Source organism: Arvicanthis niloticus, chromosome 6, assembly GCF_011762505.2.
Source record: "Arvicanthis niloticus isolate mArvNil1 chromosome 6, mArvNil1.pat.X, whole genome shotgun sequence".
Lineage (NCBI taxonomy): Eukaryota > Metazoa > Chordata > Mammalia > Rodentia > Muridae > Arvicanthis > Arvicanthis niloticus.
The window spans coordinates 54,855,613-54,863,072 of NC_047663.1; positions in this window are offsets into that span (position 1 = coordinate 54,855,613).

The window sequence follows — 7,460 nt, forward strand, 5'->3', positions numbered from 1 at the left end:
ATGTTGCTGGGAGACATAGTAGGCTGAACAAGGTCAGGCACAGAATGGAGCAAGGAGTTCCTGCACATCGAATGAGGATCCACAAGACATTTGGTGAGTTTCTTAGTCAGTGTTCTATTGCTGTGGAGAGACACCATGACCTCAGCAACTCTTATAAAGGAAACCGTGTCGCTGGGGCTTGCTTATAAATTCAGAGGTTTAGTTTGTTATCGTCATGGCAGGAAGATGGCAGAATGCAGCTAGATGTGGTGCTAAAGAGGTAGTGGAGAGTTCTACATCTGGATCAGCAGGCAGCGGGAAGAAGATACTGGGCCTGGTTTGAGCAGTTGAAACCCCAAAGCCCATCCCAGGGACACCCTTCCACCAACAAGGCCACACCCACTTCAACAAGGCCACACCTCCTAATCCCTCTCAGGTAGCACCTCTCCCTGCTCCCTAACGACCAAGCATTCAAATATATGAGCCTATAGGGACCACTCCTGTTCAAACCACAACAGTGGGCATGGAGCCCACCTTGATGCCAGGAAGTTGGTGGCAAGAGATGTGGACTCAAAAGTCAAATGGAGAACTCCGACCTCACAACAAGACGAGGCGCCATGGAAGGATTTGACACAGAAAGAGGATCCGTGTGAACAAAATGCAATGATACGAATGTATGAAAAATGTTACCGTGAAAATTGTTATTTTATATGCTAAGTTAAAAATGATAATGAGGCAATGATGGAAAAGAATTTTGCATTTGGCGCCAGGTGCGATATTACCCACCTGCAGTCTTAGCATTTAGGAAATTTGAGGCAAGCACACTGAGTTTGAGTCCAGCCTCACTTACTTGAGGATAGCATATCACACAGGAAAAAAAAAATACACATATGTGTAAAATTTGGGAAAAATTTTATCCTGGTGCATGTAGCATGGATTATAAGAGAATAAGTTGGATGGAGGACACAGGTAGGACACCATAGCTAATCAGAAAGAGATTAGTAGACAGGGGCTGTGTAGCTCCCATGAACAGTGACAATGACAGCGATCTATGCATGGGGCAGTGCTGGCTGCTGTAACAAGTAAACCTCACTATTTTAACCACCCAATAAAGTTGTTCATTTCAAGTTCACAGTTGGGTCTTCATGGGGCTTCCTGACCACAGAGACTAGAGCTTCTTGACTACAGTGGTTCTGTGTAGAGAGAGATGACCATGTGAAGATCTGAGCCTATAAGGCTCAGCCCGTGGGGTCTTCTATTCAGAACATGGTCACAGCTTGATGCAAGGAGCTCAACTGCTGCTCTTCTCCTCTCTACTGAGAAGTAATGAATGAGCAGAGTCCCAAGAAATAGGCACCCTTGAGAGATATTGCAGAAGGCAAGGTGGCGCTGACTAGTGAGGTGCTGTCAGGCATAGGGGAGGGAGGAGTCAGGCGTGGCAGAGGAAACCTTTGCTCTGACATGCTCCTGTTGACTCAAGAGCGTAGTTCACAGTGACCAGCTCCCTTCCCAAATTCTTTACTTCCAATCAGCTCACAAGTACTTGCCAAAATTTTACATTCCCTCCTGATTCAAAATCACGCAGACCATTCCAATCTTGTCTGGTCAGCTTTGGGCTACCTTTTGGGCTATTAACAGTTAACTTTATTCAGTGTGGTATATGAGCCTTCTACACACTTTCCCAAGTAATGTGCCAAAGGAAACAAGCATTTTTTTTTTTAATTATTAACCATCACACAGTTGTGAAGATAAGGGCCATGGAAAAGTAATTTGATCAAGATCAAGGAACTGGGAAAGCCCAGGTAGGAAGTGTAGGCTGTATCTAGGGTCTGAATAGTTAGCCTACATTTCATATTATGCTATATGTTAAGTAATGTTATGTTACCTTAATTTCTTCTTTTTAACTAAAATGTCATTACAACATTTACCTCCTTAAAAAGTTAACATATCATTTACCCCCTTAAAAAGTTTTTACATCATTTACCCTCTTTCTTTTCCTCTCTTCAATTCCTCCCACATATCTCCCCACCTCCTTCCTTGCTCCCTCTTAAAACCATGGCCTTTATTTTTAATTATTCTTAAACATATAAATACAACCTGCTAATCCATTCAGTGCTACTCATATGTATATGATGTCATGGCTGACCTCTACACCTGCATCTAAGACTCAATCAAGGAACACTTCAGAAGAGGAAATGGAAAGATGGTGAGAGCCAGAGAACCAGTGAATCTGTGGAAATGTGTCTCCTCGAAATGACAGGGAAATTTCACCCACAATACCTCAGCAATATGGCTTCCTAAACAAGACCCAAACAAGTGCAACAGCATTAGCTGTGCTAACATAGAAGGGGAAAATCTCACTGATCCTACCCATAGCCAGAGAACTACAGGAACCGAAGGCATGCTGAGATCAAGAGAAATAGTCTTCCCCAAGGATGACCTCTCCTAATAGATTACCTTAATTTTAACAGCAATAGACAGTTATACAATAAGTAGATAGATAGATGAATGGATGGATGGATGGATAGATAGATAGATAGATAGATAGATAGATAGATAGATAACTGTTCTCTTCATCCAAGGATGATTATATGGCATGCACTTCACCCACCTCTGCCTCATTAGAACAGGTGGGGCAGCCTGGGAGACTGTATGTGAATCTACAGCCCTGTGTGGGTGTCAAGTCTGGAAAATGTCCTGTTGCCTCAAAAGGAGGAGGGAGGGAGGGATCACAAATGGAAAACCTTGCCACTTACCCTTCCTTCTGTCTATTTTTTAAGTACAAGAAGGAAAAGAAAAAAGGAGAAGGAAAAACTACATTCATTTTGACCTTACATTTTCAGGTTCCTTTTTCTCCTAAGTACCGAATTCCTCTGTAGCTGTGCGTTCCTGCTTCCTCAGCTCCTCTTCTCACATCGAAGTCCACAGATGCTCACGTCCCTCACATAAAATGCCATCATATTTCATATAGCCTATGTACATCCTTCTGTTTAAGGAATGTGCCGGTGACTTCCAGTATGACATTCGGTGCAAATGCTGTGTGAATACTGTGCTTCCTAACTGAGAGAGGGTAATGACAGTCAGAGGTCTGTACATGCTCAGTATGGACACACTTTTCTCATTGTTGTCAGTCCTCCATTGGTTGAATCTGCAGATGTAGAGCCTATGAACAATGACTATAAAGTGTATAATAGATGTCAACCTAATAATGTGTATTTGGTTCATAAGAACCTTTTAATCATTTGCAAGAGAAGCCTGGGTGGCTCCAGGTTGTCTAGTAGCTCTCTAGACAACAGGAAGGTCACAGACATCTCTCCATTTTCTATTGTATTATATACTTGGTAACAGCTTCCCTTCTCACAGTCACTCAGAGGTCTTTAGATGGCAGCTGCAGTTTCCACCATCTACATCTATATCTACATCTGTATCTACATCTGTCTACATCTGTATCTACATCTATATCTACATCTGTATCTACATCTATGTCTACATCTATATCTACATCTATATCTACATCTGTATCTACATCTATATCTACATCTATGTCTACGTCTATATCTACATCTATATCTACATCTGTATCTACATCTGTCTACGTCTGTATCTACATCTATATCTACATATATATCTACATCTACATCTATATCTACATCTGTATCTACATCTGTCTACATCTGTATCTACATATATATCTACATATATATCTACATCTACATCTATATCTACATCTATATCTACACCTGTATCTACATCTATGTTTACATCTATATCTACATCTATATCTACATCTGTATCTACATCTATATCTACATCTATGTCTACATCTATATCTACATCTATATCTACATCTGTATCTACATCTATATCTACATCTATATCTACATCTATATATACATCTATATCTACGTCATCTACATCTACATCTGTATCTGAACCAGGGGCAATGGCTTTGGACAGATGTTCTTTGTTGGTTCCTGAGTAATTGTTCACATGCAAATCCCTGGTCAACTCTTACCAGGGAGGTCAGTGAGTATCTGTAAGGGGGAAAATCACATTTATCTGGTTATACTGCTATTTCTGATAAAATAGAGGTTTTATTACAAATACTGTCTTAGTCGGGGTTTCTATTCCTGCACAAAACATCATGACCAAGAAACAAGTTGGGGAGGAAAGGGTTTATTCAGCTTATACTTCTACATTGCTGTTCATCACCAAAGGAAGTCAGTACTGGAACTCAAGCAGGTCAGGAAGCAGGAGCTGATGCAGAGGCCATGGAGGGATGTTACTTATTGGCTTGCTTCCCCTGGTTTGCTCAGCTTGCTTTCTTATAAAACCCAAGACTACCAGCTCAGGGATGGCACCACCTACAATGGGACCTCCCACCCTTGATCACTAATTGAGAAAATATCTTACAGATGGATCTCATGGAGGCATTTCCTCAAGAGAGGCTCTTTTCTCTGTGATAACCCCAGCTTGTGTCTGGTTGACACGCAAACCAGCCAGAACAAATACATTGGGGAAAAATATACCAGACAGGCAAGTTGGATTTTTCTGACACTTCCTCCCAGGCTCCAGCTCTCTGGCTGAATGGTGTCAGAGGGTTATATCATTTCTTAATGTAAGACATAGGAGGGAGAAAGGATTGAGTTTAAAACAGGTTGAGTGAAAGCCTCTGGAGTCGTTCCTTGAAGTTTTTTTCTTTTTTCTTATTTTTTTTTAGATATATTTTTATTTTTGCTTATGGCCACATGTGTGTACCTGTGTTAACATATGCCACTTGTGTATGGGTGCCCAAAGAGGCCAGAAAAGATTTTAAGAGTCTTTGGAGCTGCAGTTACAGGCACTTGTGACTACTCCCTATTCCATGATAGTTCTGAGAGATAAGTTTAGATCCTTGGGAAGAGCAGTAAACACTCTTAACCACTGAGACATCTTTCTAATCCCCAGGTGAAGTTTTCTATGGCTGGCAGAATGATGGAGCCTCATAAAGACACATAATTGGAGCTTGTGGGTAGGTTGCCCTACATGGAGAAGGGGACTTTGTTGATGTGACGAAGAGTATTAGAGGTTGGGCTTCCCCCTACCCAATGTACATAATGAAATCCCTGTCCCCAGGCTTCCAGGATGTAGCTGTATTTGAGGCAAGGTCTTTACAGCAGTAACAATGTTAAAGGAGAGCATGTGAGAAGCCCGTGTCAAACATGGCTGGTGGCTCTATAAGGACATGAGATTAGGCCACAGACCTGCATGGATGAGGGGACTACATGGGGAGACAGAGAGGACATTCCATCTGCTAGTCAAGGACACTGGCCTCAAAGGAAACCATCTCTGGTCCCTTACCGCCACCTCTCAGCTTCCACGACCACAAGATGGCTGCCTAAGCCATCTGCTTGGTGAGACTTTGTCATAGAAGTATTAGCCAGCTAGGACAAAGAGCTTGAGCCTGAGAGCTTTTCCTGGGCTATCCCTGTGCTGATATAAGGTCTCAATAGAAGAGACCCACATAAAGCCCAGAGCAAAAGTCTTTATGAGGCAGGGAGGAGATAAGATGGGATGGCATAGGAGGCCAAACCCTTCAAGTTTCTCTCTCAAGAAATAGAAGAAGTCTACAAATGGGAACATAGACAGCCGATGCAAGCTATATAAAGTAGGAACCCTCTAGAGGGAATGGCAGTCCTGGCCATGCCGTGCTTTAGCTCTCTGAGATCCACTTTGGACTTCCAGCATTCAGAGCTGTAAGATAACACATTTTAAATAGTCACAGCAGGAAGGTAACATAACAATCCACTAAAAATCAGATGTATGGGGTGGTTTGGGGGGGTCACCCTTCTACCTAGCCACAATAAAAGCAATTGCTGTGTAAGTCACTCCAAGAACTGTTCATTTAAGGTTTATTTATTTTTAATTTATGTGTATGGGTGTTTTGACTGCATGTGTATTTATGCACAGGGCCTCCCTAGGCCAGAAGAGGGCATTGGATCCCCTGGAACTAGAGTTACAGATGGTTGTGAGCCACCATGTGGGCACTTGGGATTGAACTGGGGTCCTTTTGAAGAGCAGCCAGTGTTCTTAACCACTGAGCCATCTCTCCAGACCTAGAGAAAAGTAAAGAAAAGATGGGGACTGGTGAAGGAAAAGTTTCAGAAAAGGGCAGAACCATAACGCTGGTGTGTTGAAGGATGGATCTCTGAACAGCATAGACTGACAGAAATGTGGGGAGCCCTTGATCCCCTAATCCTGAGCATATTCTTCAAACATACATCTATGTCAGAATTTGAAGGCTGGGATGGATGGGTAGGACCAGAGGTCAAGGTGGAGGTTATCTTCTCCTACTAGCCTGCAAGAAGCCCTCTTTTCTCTTGCCTGGTCCTCCTCCCCCTAAGTCTGATGTGAAAACCTGGCATAGCTGTATTCCAGAGGCCTGGAGAGACAGGTTGGGTCAGGTTGGCTTGGGAACCATTATCTGAGCATCCCCCCACCATGATCATATTGTATTATACCCGAGGGTTCCCTTGTCTCTCTTCTCTGGGGATTATCCTGATTGTTCCTGAGGTCAGACCTTCCCCTTCATTATGTATCCAGGTTCGGATCCATAGACTTGGGCAATTGAAATTTCAGCTAGAGATGGTGTGTGAGGAAGAGAACAGAATGAAGGAGGGGCCTGAGGAGTCAGTGGTACAGCTGTGGCTGCAAACAGTTTCTATGCAGCCCAGGAAAAGCACACAGTTCCCACTAATGTTCTTGTCATTTACTGAAGACAATTCCAACTTAGTATGTGTGACTGACTGATTGAAGGACACTGACAATGACTCTCCCCTCTTCTTTACAGTCACTTTAGTGGCTTTTCCAGAGGAATCTGCAGGGAGATGGTCTCATTTTTGGGGTACCCTTTAGTGAACCTGTCTTTCCCTTAGAGTATAAGACCTAGATTATGAGGTGGCCTGGGGTTCCTCTCATCTGTACCTGCAGGTTGCAGGAAAACTGAGCACAGCCTTTCTCAGACAGAAGTCCCTTCCTGCAGACCTAAGGAACTTGGTTACAGAGTGAAAGTGCTTGCTTGGGCCAGCAGATTCTCTGAGGCTGTCCGAGACTGTCAGAAGGACGTCTCAGGCATGAACAGCTGTCCTCACACAGGCTATGCACACATAGGCTTCTAGGGTGGGAGAGGAAAGCAAGCTCCAAATGGATCATTTTCTACTTTGATTTGTATTGCATCTCTCCTGGACTTGGTGTCTGTCTGCCTCATCTAGACCACAGATGCATTCTGGAATGTTATTTCTTCAGGTTAAGTTTTGGGTCTCGATATTGGGCTTGTGGGATTTCTCTGCACAGCCACCGTCTTGGAGTAGAGCTACCAGTTGCAAGGATGCTCCCGAAGAGCCAAGCACAAAGCGATCTGTCTTTATTCTCCCTGGCAGCCTTCTTGAGAAAGGAAATGTAGCAATGAGGGAGTATTTTAGAAGGGGGGCAGCCCTAGAATG